Source organism: Neoarius graeffei, chromosome 16, assembly GCF_027579695.1.
Source record: "Neoarius graeffei isolate fNeoGra1 chromosome 16, fNeoGra1.pri, whole genome shotgun sequence".
NCBI classification, from domain to species: Eukaryota; Metazoa; Chordata; class Actinopteri; order Siluriformes; family Ariidae; genus Neoarius; species Neoarius graeffei.
The window spans coordinates 21842089-21854819 of NC_083584.1; the positions used below are offsets into that span (position 1 = coordinate 21842089).

Consider the following 12731-nt stretch of genomic DNA (forward strand, 5'->3'; position numbering starts at 1 on the left):
TGAAATTAGAGTCAGGTGTTTTCAATCAGTGAGATGACAATCAGGTGTGAGTGGGCACCCTGTTTTATTTAAAGAACAGGGATCTATCAAAGTCTGATCTTCACAACACATGTTTGTGGAAGTGTATCATGGCACGAACAAAGGAGATTTCTGAGGACCTCAGAAAAAGCGTTGTTGATGCTCATCAGGCTGGAAAAGGTTACAAAACCATCTCTAAAGAGTTTGGACTCCACCAATCCACAGTCAGACAGATTGTGTAGAAATGGAGGAAATTCAAGACCATTGTTACCCTCCCCAGGAGTGGTCGACCAACAAAGATCACTCCAAGAGCAAGGCGTGTAATAGTTGGCGAGGTCACAAAGGACCCCAGGGTAACTTCTAAGCAACTGAAGGCCTCTCTCACATTGGCTAATGTTCATGAGTCCACCATCAGGAGAACACTGACCAACAATCGGGTGCATGGCAGGGTTGCAAGGAGAAAGCCACTGCTCTCCAAAAAGAACATTGCTGCTGGTCTGCAGTTTGCTAAAGATCACGTGGACAAGCCAGAAGGCTATTGGAAAAATATTTTGTGGACGGATACGACCAAAATAGAACTTTTTGGTTTAAATGAGAAACGTCATGTTTGGAGAAAGGAAAACACTGCATTCCAGCATAAGAACCTTATCCCATCTGTGAAACATGGTGGTGGTAGGATCATGGTTTGGGCCTGTTTTGCTGCATCTGGGCCAGGATGGCTTGCCATCATTGATGGAACAATGAATTCTGAATTATACCAGCGAGTTCTAAAGGAAAATGTCAGGACATCTGTCCATGAACTGAATCTCAAGAGAAGGTGGGTCATGCAGCTAGACAACGACCCTAAGCACACAAGTCATTCTAGCAAAGAATGGTTAAAGAAGAATAAAGTTATTGTTTTGGAATGGCCAAGTCAAAGTCCTGACCTTAATCCAATGGAAATGTTGTGGAAGGACCTGAAGCGAGCAGTTCATGTGAGGAAACCCACCAACATCCCAGAGTTGAAGCTGTTCTGTACGGAGGAATGGGCTAAAATTCCTCCAAGCCGGTGTGCAGGACTGATCAACAGTTACCAGAAACATTTAGTTGCAGTTATTGCTGCACAAGGGGGTCACACCAGATACTGAAAGCAAAGGTTCACATACTTTTGCCACTCACAGATATGTAATATTGGATCATTTTCCTCAATAAATAAATGATCAAGTATAATTTTTTTGTCTGATTTGTTTAACTGGGTTCTCTTTATCTACTTTTAGGACTTGTGTGAAAATCTGATGATGTTTTAGGTCATATTTATGCAGAAATATAGAACATTCTAAAGGGCTTACAAACTTTCAAGCACCACTGTATAAAAGACATTATAGTATACCAAGGTTGCAACATCTGTAGTTTAGCTGCTTTGCTACTTTTTAAGCTCAAGCAGCCTGGCAGATCATGTAATTCACTAAAGGGGAAAGGATGCAGGATGTGAAAACACAGTTGCTTCTGGTAGCGGTCACTTTCACTTCACACTGGCTTTAACCATGTCTGTTAATTCATGAGTCTCAGGCTTGTGAGCCAGTATGAAACGAGTGGGTGGGACTGTGACCTCGTCTCTCACTGCAAAAAACAGAGGCGCTGGGTGGTTTGTTTGTTTGTTTTTTTCCAAAAACAGCAGTCATATCAGAATTGTGTGCCCCCCGTCTCTTTCTGCTTTCAAAGTAAAATTCTGTTTTTTCTCCCTCCCTGCTGGGATTTTCTTGTTAGCAGTGTTGGCACTCTGTAAACATGAACACTGCTGAAAAATGAGCTAATAATCAGATTCTTGTTAATGTGCATGTAAAGATGTACAGTACTGTGCAAAAGTCTTAGGCACGTGTAAATAAATGCTGTAGACCAGAAATGGCTTAAAAAATAATGAAATTAAATGTTTCAGAAATCAGAAACACTTTTATTGCCAGGTATGTGGGGACACACGAGGAATTTGACTCCAGTTTCACTTAGCTCTCATAGTACAAAACAGATGATAAGCGTATACAACAAAAAAAAATGGTGCAATAAGTGCATAGTGCAAAGTAATCCAGGTAAGTCAAGTATGAAATAGATAAATAAATATAAAGTATACAGTGTGCACAGAATGACGGTATGAGTGTGCAGGTATTTTACAAGTGATATTACTGATATGTGTCAGATAACGTTATCCCGGGACAAATGTCTGCCCAGGGGCATTTTGAGTTATTGACAGATTCAGAAAGTACAGTTTCTAAGCTTTCCAATGATGCCTTCCATGTGGAGATCTGACAATATTTGAAGAATGTGTGGCCTTTTGAAAGTGCATACCTCTTAAAACAGAAAAGGGAGAAAATCGCCCTCAAAGTTTTCCATCTCAGCTACTCTGGGTGTAGGGCGGGCACATAATGGTGCTCATCTGCATGACATTAAGGAAAGCCCTACCCCCTACTAGCTAGCACAATACTACTTTCATGTAAACAAAGATCACCACGTCAATTTTCCTTCCATGCAAAGTATGCCCAAAACAATTATGAAGTACAAAAATAAGTCCTAAAGTATACTTTAACGTTTTGTGGTTGAAAAATTACTCACACCGTTAGAAAGAAAGATAGCACGATGATGACACAACTAACACAACACTAGTTTCATGTAACCAAACCACAACACTCTCCGTTACATGCAAAAATAACCACACAGCCTTAGATTAATAAACTCACCCCATCAGAAAGAGAAACGGCGCCTTGCACACAGCGCTCGAAACTAACGGTGTCCCGGGGACCATAAAAAATGTCATCGGGACACAAAATCATCATATCTGGGCCAATCCCGGGACAATGGAAAAAAATAGATCTAGAAAAAAAGTTCTACATTATTATTTACAAAGCCGTAACACATACGTAGACATTCACCTAATTTGTCAATTTTAATTTTAAAACGTTAACAGCGAAAAATACATAGTAGCTACACTTTCCGTAGGCTACAGAGCAGCGCATTCTGTTCTAGAATCTTCGGCCGGTGTCCGCATTATATGGACTTGGAATGGAATTGCTACCGCACACGCTGCGCCGACTCTTGCCAGAACAAAAGTGCTGAAGTGGTTGAAGCGGACCAACCGCGGGGAAGAAACTGAAAGCCCAGACATAACGTCTCCGGGACCTTCAGGATCCAAAGTGTCATCGCCTGGTCTGCAGGCAACGCTAGCAACTGAATGAACTGAATGAACACTGTTAGACACGTTATAAAATCCAACAGGAATGATGTGGATGATATTGACGGAAGATACCGTTCAACAGAATAAGTGAGTTTTCTTGGTGTCTTTCTAGTTCAGAAAGTTTAGTCAGTCAGCAGCACAGCTAGGCTCGGACCTGACACTATGCTGATGTTGCTAACATTTGCACCCGGCAGCGAAAGTTCATAAAATGGATAACGGAAAGTTCATAAAAATGGATAACGGAAAGTTCATAAAATGGATAACGGTAATGGATAACGGAAAGTTCATAAAATGGATAACGGTAATGGATAACGGAAAGTTCATAAAATGGATAACGGTAATGGATAACGGAAAGTTCATAAAATGGATAACGGTAATGGATAACGGAAAGTTCATAAAATGGATAACGGTAATGGATAACGGAAAGTTCATAAAATGGATAACGGTAATGGATAACGGAAAGTTCATAAAATGGATAACGGTAATGGATAACGGAAAGTTCATAAAATGGATAACGGAAAGTTCATAAAATGGATAACGGTAATGGATAACGGAAAGTTCATAAAATGGATAACGGTAATGGATAACGGAAAGTTCATAAAATGGATAACGGAAAGTTCATAAAATGGATAACGGTAATGGATAACGGAAAGTTCATAAAATGGATAACGGTAATGGATAACGGAAAGTTCATAAAATGGATAACGGTAATGGATAACGGAAAGTTCATAAAATGGATAACGGAAAGTTCATAAAATGGATAACGGTAATGGATAACGGAAAGTTCATAAAATGGATAACGGTAATGGATAACGGAAAGTTCATAAAATGGATAACGGAATTTTCATAAAAATGGGTAATGGTAATGGATAACGGAAAGTACATAAAATGGATAACGGAAAGTTCATAAAAATGGGTAACGGTAATGGATAACGGAAAGTTCATAAAATGGATAACGGAATTTTCATAAAAATGGGTAATGGTAATGGATAACGGAAAGTACATAAAATGGATAACGGAAAGTACATAAAATGGATAACGGAAAGTTCATAAAAATGGGTAACGGTAATGGATAACGGAAAGTACATAAAATGGATAACGGAAAGTACATAAAATGGATAACGGAAAGTTCATAAAAATGGGTAACGGTAATGGATAACGGAAAGTTCATAAAAATGGATAACGGTCTCATCTCATCTCATTATCTGTAGCCGCTTTATCCTGTTCTACAGGGTCGCAGGCAAGCTGGAGCCTATCCCAGCTGACTACGGGCGAAAGGTGGGGTACACCCTGGACAAGTCGCCAGGTCATCACAGGGCTATGGATAACGGTAATGGTGAAAATTATAAGTTGGCCTTATAAGTGCCAACAGATATTCAAGGTATAAGTAGATGAAATGAACATAAAAGGGGTCTTATTTTCAACTAAAGTGTACTGCAGATGTAGGGAGTTGAAACATTTTCTGAATGAGCTAGTTGGCCCCTTTAAATAAACGGGTATCTATTCATACAGTGAGATCACCAAAGTTTAATAAACTGAAAATGCAATAACTGTAATTTTGAAGTAGATGATGTATAGGACGTGTCGCTTGTGTCTTGTGACTTATTGTAAAAATGATATAAAGGGTTCAAAATCGCATAGTTACAAATATAATAGTAACTTCATATGATAATATTAACCACTGGTTATTTCAGAGAGGAAAAAAATGGGGACACTATTGCTTCCATTCGGGACAATACAACACAGAATTCGGGACCACTGGGGGACACAAAGAAAAAAAGTTAATTTCGAGCCCTGCTTGCACACATCAATGCCTCTGATGGAATGTAGTCCTAGAATACTTCCTCTTGGTTGCGGTTTTTTTGCTAGAAATTATCATCTCCGATGTAAATACCGTGTGTCTCTTTGCTTCGCGGTGTTTCAGCTCCTCTGCGCGCTGTTTAGCTTGCTCATTCCATAGTGAAATTACATGCCTGTATGCAGCTTAAGTAGCCACGAGCTCAGCTCGTATCGTACAGCTGATTCGCAAAAAAAACCAAACAAAAGACTTAAATCATCATGTGAATGGCCCATATGGTAATTTACCCACACCCCCCAGCAGGCTACAGTCCTGACAAAAATGAGACAATTTGCAACAAAAAATGTATGCTTTTCCAACAAAACAGTCTATTATCTGAAATACTGATTGCATTCTTCAAGATCTCAACTTGCACATGATGGAAAAAACCGAAAATCACAAATTTCGGGAAAAAAATGCTTCTTTTGCGATTATCTCGGATTCATTTCGGCCGACATGCGTCCCTGGATTCGGTGAGGTGTCACATATATGAATCTGGATTTTAGCTGTTCATCACAGAAAGGATTTTCCCTTTTGGTGCAATATGGTGCATAGTGCAAAGATGAAATAGTAAATATAAATAAGTATAAATATAAGTAACAGTGAGCACAGAATGACAGTATGAGTGTGCAGATATTTTGCAAGTGATATTACTGATATATGAATCTGGATTTTAGCTGTTCATCACAGAGACAGCCTGAGGGAAGAAACTATTCTTGTGTCTGGTTGTTTTTGCATACAGTGATCTATATCGCTGTGAATGGTTGTCTGTGTCTATGTGTCAGCCCTGTGATGACCTGGCGACTTGTCCAGGGTGTACCCCGCCTTTCGCCTGTAGTCAGCTGGGATAGGCTCCAGCTTGCCTGCGACCCTGTAGAAGGATAAAGCGGCTAGAGATAATGAGATGAGATGAGATGATCTATATCGCCTCCCTGAGGGGAGAAGATTAAACAGATTGTGACCAGGGTGTGATGGGTCCGCAGAGATGTTACCCATTTCCTGACTCTGGACAAGTCTTGGATGGAGGGCAGGTTGACACCAATAATTTTCTCTGCAGACCTTATTGTCTGTTGCAGTCTGTTCTTCTCCTGTTTGGTGACCGATCCAAACCAAACAGTGATGGAAGAGCAAAGAACAGACAATGATGGCAGAGTAGAATTGTGTCAGCAGCTCCTTAGGCAGGTTGAGCTTCCTGAGCTGGCGCAGAAAGTACAACCTCTGCTGAGCCTTTTTGATGATGGTGACTGTGTTGGTCTCCCACTTCAAGTCCCGAGAGATTGTGGAACCCAGAAACCTGAAGCTTTCAACAGCAGTCACAGTGTTGTTGGTGATGGTGATGGGCAGCAGAGTGGGGGGGCTCCTCCTAAAGTCCACTGTCATCTACACAGTTTTGAGCGTGTTCAGTTCCAGATTGTTCTGACCGCACCACCAAACCAGCCGTTCAACCTCCCATCTGTATGCAGACTCGTCATCATCTTGGATGAGGCCGATGACTGTTGTATCGTCCACAAATTTCAGGAGTTTAACAGACGGGTCTCTTGAGGTGCGGTCATTGGTATAAAGGGAGAAGAGCAGTGGGGAGAGCACACACCCTTGGGGGGCGCCAGTGCTGATAGTCTGAGTGCTGGATATGATGCTCCCCATCCTCACCTGCTGCTTCCTATCAGTCAGGAAGTTTGTAATCCACTGACAGGTGGAGGAGGGCACAGTGAGCTGGGTGAGCTTGGTGTGGAGGATGTCTGGAACATTGGTGTTGAATGCCGAACTGAAGTCCATGAACAGGATCCTGACGTACATCCCTGCAGTGTCAAGGTGTTGCAGGCTGTAGTGTAGACCCATATTTATTGCATCATCCACTGACCTGTTTGCCCGGTAGGCAAACTGCAGGGGGTCCAGCGGGGGTTTGTGATGTCCTTCAGGTATGACACCAGTCTCTCGAAGGACTTCATGACTACAGATGTGAGGGCAACAGGCCTGTAGTCATTCAGTCCTGTGATATTGGTTTTCTTAGGAACCGGGATTATTGTGGAGCGTTTGAAGCATGAGGGGACTTCACACAGCTCCAGGGATCTATTAAAGATCTGGGTGAAGATGGGAGCCAGCTGGTCAGCACAGACCTTCAGACAAGAGGGTGACACGCCATCTGGGCCAGGTGCCTTCCTGATTTCTGTCTGCGGAAAAACTGACAGACATCCTCTTCACAGATCTTGAGTGCTGGTGGGGGGTCAGAGGCGGGGGGTGGCAGAATGGCAGGGGGTGTAAATGGGCCTTTAATGACTGAAGGGGGGAGAGGTGTGAATGTGTCGAATCTGCAGTAAAACACATTCAGCTCGTCAGCCAGTTGATGGTTCACTGCAGTGTTAGTGGATGGTCTCCTATAGTTAGTAATGTTCTGCAGGCTTCTCCACACTGATGTCGGATCGTTTGCTGAAAGGCTGTTTTTAATCTTATCAGCATAGCTCCTCTTAGCTGCTTTCACCTCCATTGTCAGTGTATTTCTGGTCTGATTATACAGAACTCTGTCTCCACTTTTGTAGGCCTCTTCTTTGTTCTGACGAAGTTGCCTGAGGCCCTGTCCACACGGCAACGGATTCAGGTGAATCCGATAAAATTGTTTATCGTTTTGGCCTGGCGTCCACACGGCACCGGCGTTTTGGGTGCCCCAAAACGAAATCTTTTGAGAACGGGTTCCAGAGTGGAAAGATCTGGCAACGGCGCCGTTGCGAAGTCGTCTGGATGAGTAGAACGGATTTGTTTACGATGACGTCACAACCACATGTGCTTCACGCCGGGTAGAAGTGTGACGAACTCGATGCGAGTTGTCAACAAATCCTATAACTTGGTTCATGAAACGCGCTTACAAAATATTTTCACTGTGAATATTTATTGTGTAATGGTGCAAAGTGAGAGAGAGAGTGAGAGTCAATCCCGCCAGCAAAAATAGGGAAAAAAAGGAGCGATCTCACCTCTTCAGATGTTGGTTTAAGTCCTACAATACATTCCTCAAAAAGGGCGTAGAAGAACAAATTAATCCATCAACGTGTAGCATTCAATTTATTCCGGACCATTAAAGACGCCGCCTTCCGCGTAGAATCATACGTCATCCTCGCCGCCATATTGGATGGGTCAAAGCGGAGAATAAAGATGCCTCATTCATGTGCTGCGTTTAACTGTACCAACAGGTTTGCCGTCCAAACGAGATCACATGGGATTACCTTTCACAGGTGAGACTGGAAAAATACTTTTCATTGTATTTGGTCATTATAATGTAATTTTACGAACAGATTTTTCTGACTTTGTGGCTAATATGAAGTCTCGCGCATAATAGTTTATGCGCATGCGTCCTTACTACTTCTATTGTTCTGGTGTCTCCGAAGGGACCGTCTTACAGCGCCTCTAGAGGTGTGGCATGTGTATTGCATCGTTTTCAGCAAGCGTTGCGTTGCCATATGTACCTGATATTTTACTGATCCGTTGCCCATGTGGACGCGATATTTTTTTTTAATAGCATCTCGTTGCCGTTGTGTGGATGTAGCCTGAGTTTTGCAGTGAACCAGGGTTTATTGTTGTATATGCGGAAGGTTTTGGTAGGCACACACACATCCTCACAAAAACTGATGCAGGATGTCACAGTATCAGTCAGTTCATGCAGGTCTGAGGCTGCAGTCTCAAAAACACTCCAATCAGTGCAGTCAAAGCAGGCTTGTAGTTCCACTTTGGCCTCATCGGACCATCTCCTCACCGTCTTAACTACAGGCTTAGCAGCTTTCAGGTTCTTCCTGTAGGACGGGATAAGAGGAACCATACAGTGATCAGATAGTCCCAAGGCTGCACGGGGGACAGAGTGGTACGAGTCCTTTAAAAAATAGTCAGTGCGTTTACATGCACATCCAAATCGAGCTACTGTCGGTAATCGAGCAAAGGGTCCCAGCAGGGGTGCCAGAGAAATCCAATCCTACATGCACACAAGGAAATCGAGCTATTGTGTGAGGTACATTGTGCACCCGAGCCACAGGTGGCGCTACACGCCCCATCGTGTCGGTACACTTCTGGTTGTCGTCATGAAGAAGAGCTATTCAAGAGTGTAAACAAAGCTATCAGTTCCGTGTTCTCCATTGCGCGTTTTTCTCCCGTCCATGAATTTTAATATATTCAACTCCTTAAGCTGAATGAGCATGAACTCTGTCTCCTCATTGCTCCAGAAGTGCACGTTTCTGCTCGCCATTTTCTCTTCTTCGTTTGTTCCTTCTGACCTCTTCTGCTGCTCGCTACTACTGTTGTCATGCCGACCGAGGCGCTTGTGGTCTCGTCACTTGTCACTTCCGGAAGGGGCAGTGCTGAAGTAAGTAGCTCGACTACGTAGCTCGATAGGGTTTACATGCACTAAGTAGCTCGGCAAAAATCGCATAATCTAGGTCGTGTAGCTCGATTACGAGAAATCAAGTTCGGTTCAATTTCAGCCGAGCTAAGGTGTTTCCATGGCATTTAGAACTTCGATTTCAGTCGAGCAACGGCAGAAATTCGATTTTCTCTATGTGCATGTAAACGCACTGAGTGTAACAATGGTCCAGAGTGTTAGAGTCCCTGGTGGGACACTTAATGTGTTGTTTATATTTTGGCAGTTTGTGGCTGAGGTTTGCTCTGTTAAAGTCCCCCAAAACAGTGAGCAAAGAGTCCGGGTGTTTTTTCTCCACGTTGTTTATCTGGTCAGTCAGGTGTTGTAACGCCTCATTAATAAACGCCTGAGGGGGGATGTAAACGCCAACCAGAATAAACGAGGAAAACTCTCGCGAAGCATAAAACGGTTTGCAGTTTATGAATAATGTCTCCAGATGAGGACTGCCCGATTCGTTTAGAACGGTGACATCAATACACCAACCTTCGTTAATGTAAAAGCAGATTCCACCTCCCCTCGTTTTCCCCCGTGAGCTCCGTTTCGCGGTCTGCTCGGTGCAGGTAAACTCCAGGCAGGTGGAGAGAAGTGTCCGGGATGTGCTCACCGAGCCAGGTTTCGGTGAAGCACAAGGCAGCAGGCCCTGTGATGACCTGGCGACTTGTCCAGGGTGTACTCCGCCTTTCGCCCGTAGTCAGCTGGGATAGGCTCCAGCTTGCCTGCGACTCTGTAGAACAGGATAAAGTGGCTAGAGATAATGAGATGAGATGAGACAAGGCAGCAGATCTGTTAAAATCCGTGTTGATTGTGTTGAGGAGCAGCAGTTCATCCATCTTGTTGGCCAGAGAGCGGATGTTAGCCAGGTGAATAGACGGGAGCGCAGTGCAAAACCCCCGCTGCCTCAGTCTGACGAGCACGCCGGCTCGCTTCCCCCAGTATCTCCGGCATCCTCAGCGGCGACCATAGAGAGCTGCTGCTCCTCCAACAAGTAGCTCTGGAAAACTTTCCAGATCAATGAAAGCCGATGAAAAAACTTTACTGGTGGTTATTCCAATGTTTATAAGTTCTTCTCTGGAGTATGTGACCAGCGAAGGAGCGCAAAAAAAACAACAAATACACAAAAACATAGAAAGTACGAGAGAGCAAAGTACCGAGGCAACCGTCCGCGGCGCCATCTTGGATATATGGCTATCAGGGATGGGAGTTTTCCGCTTTTCGGCGGATTTCCGCTTTTTCCGAGTAAAAATCGACCTTTTTATATTATGCCAAACCCATTGAGAATTTTTTCTTCATTTATTGAGGGGGAGGGGGGGTTGGGGTATGTTCCTTCGTGATACTCAAGCGTAATTCATTCCTACGACGACGTTACATGTTTACATTTTCGCCATCTTTAGTCTCGCTAAGTCTCGTGGTAGAATATGTGTTATCTACAATGTAATTGGCCAAAACATCGCCGGCGAGAGCATGATAGCCAATCATAACCGTTCTTACAAAAGAGGGGACTGACAAGCTTTTGTCTTTGGCCAAAAAGCTGAAGAAGTCGAAATGATCAAATGAAAATGAGAAGTGACTGTGAACTATAAATAATTGTATAAAGTGTACATAGACATTATCCCATAAACTTAGCATTCGTTTGATTTCATACATTGAACATGTATATGATAGTCAGTAAATCTGAATTAATGCTGACAATTTTGAAAACTTAAATATTTCAAAAGACTTTTTGAAGAAATCCTATGCAACTAATGAGGACATTGGGAGAAAAGGTCAGTCACCCTAAGAAATTTTATATAATATATGAACATTTTGATAATTAATAGAACTTAAGTTTAACGTGAATTTAGTTTGTCATTTTTGTTGATCATGAATTATAACCATACCCTTGAATGTAGAATGTGATTTTATTTTGAATTCAAACAATCCTTCTATTGATTTGAAACATATTTTCATGTAAATGTATAAAAAAGACAACAGAGATTTTTTTTATCTACTACAGCTCAGATTGCAGGAAAAGTGGTTTGTAAGGCCTTATTTTTCAAAATTTTCCTGGGGGAGTATCCCCCCCCCCCCGTTGGCTTTGGGCGCCCTCGCATACCTTTATCTTGTTTTCTGCTTTTTTGATGACCACCCACTCTCATCCCTGGGATATATATCTTGGATATAATATATTTCAATATTTAAAAAAAAAATTCTATAAGCAGTAAGCCATAATAAATGAAACAAAGTCAATATTTGGTGTGAGATGACCCTTTGCTTAAAAAAAAGTACCGTATTTTCTGGACTATAAGCCGCTACTTTTTTCCTAGGTTTTGAACCATGCGGCTTATACAAAGGTGCGGCTATTCTGTGGATTTTTCTTCCACCGCTAGGGGCGCTCTTCTTCTTCTTCTTCTTCTTGGATTTTTATGGCGGTTGGCAACTTAACGTATGAGGTGCATTACCGCCACCTGCTGGACTGGGGTATGGTTCAAGAGCCTATTCTACAACTAACCTGGGTGACTAAAAAAAAAAAAAAAAAAAAAAAGAGAGAGCTAGGGGCGCTCTAACCGGAAGTAGAATCAAAAATAAGATAGACGAAAAATCAATGCAAAGAAGAATTAGCAGATCGAACACGCACGACAAATTACTAACTGGTAATTATTTTCAAATCCAGCGAAGATGATTAAAGTGACTTGTGGTTTCAAACACAGGAGAAATGAAGGTAAATAAATACCGGTTATTTTCTCTTGGTTCTGTTCCGTTTTAATCAGCAAAGTTGCTGCCGTGTTAAAAGGCACTGTTCGGAAAGAATCTGTTCAGGTACATACATGTACATTTACAGTACAAAATCGTTCTGTACATGCAGTAAATATCTAATTTTTCAACATAGATATCTGCGGCTTATGGCCCGGTGCGGCTTGTATATCTTTTTTAAAAATTTTTTTTTTAAATAGAGCGGATGCGGCTTATATACAGGTGCGCTCTATAGTCCAGAAAATACGGTATCCTCAGGTCCAATGAGCTGTAGGTTTTACTGAGCATCTTACAGAACCAGCCACAGTTCTTCTGGACACTTTGACTGTCACACTCGCGTCTTCATTTTGCACCAAAACCCAGCAGCCTTCATTATGTTTTCTTTTTTAATCTGAAAAGTGCTCTCTTATGTAATACGCTGCTCAGATACAAACTTTTATTTTTTCTGTAATGTTTAATTTTGTGCTGGAAAACGAACGTTTGGACTCTAAAATGTTTTTGTACTGGCTCGATAATGTAGAAGTCAAAACAGAAATCTATAACAAAGT

The 12731-nt window shown here is 42.3% G+C and overlaps 1 protein-coding gene across 2 annotated transcripts in view; it reads left to right on the plus strand.

Annotated features, from left to right (window-relative positions):
• LOC132900497 (serine/threonine-protein phosphatase 6 regulatory ankyrin repeat subunit A-like) overlaps positions 1–12731 on the plus strand; it is a 195131-nt gene that overhangs the window by 160635 nt on the left and 21765 nt on the right. The window lies entirely within an intron of this gene.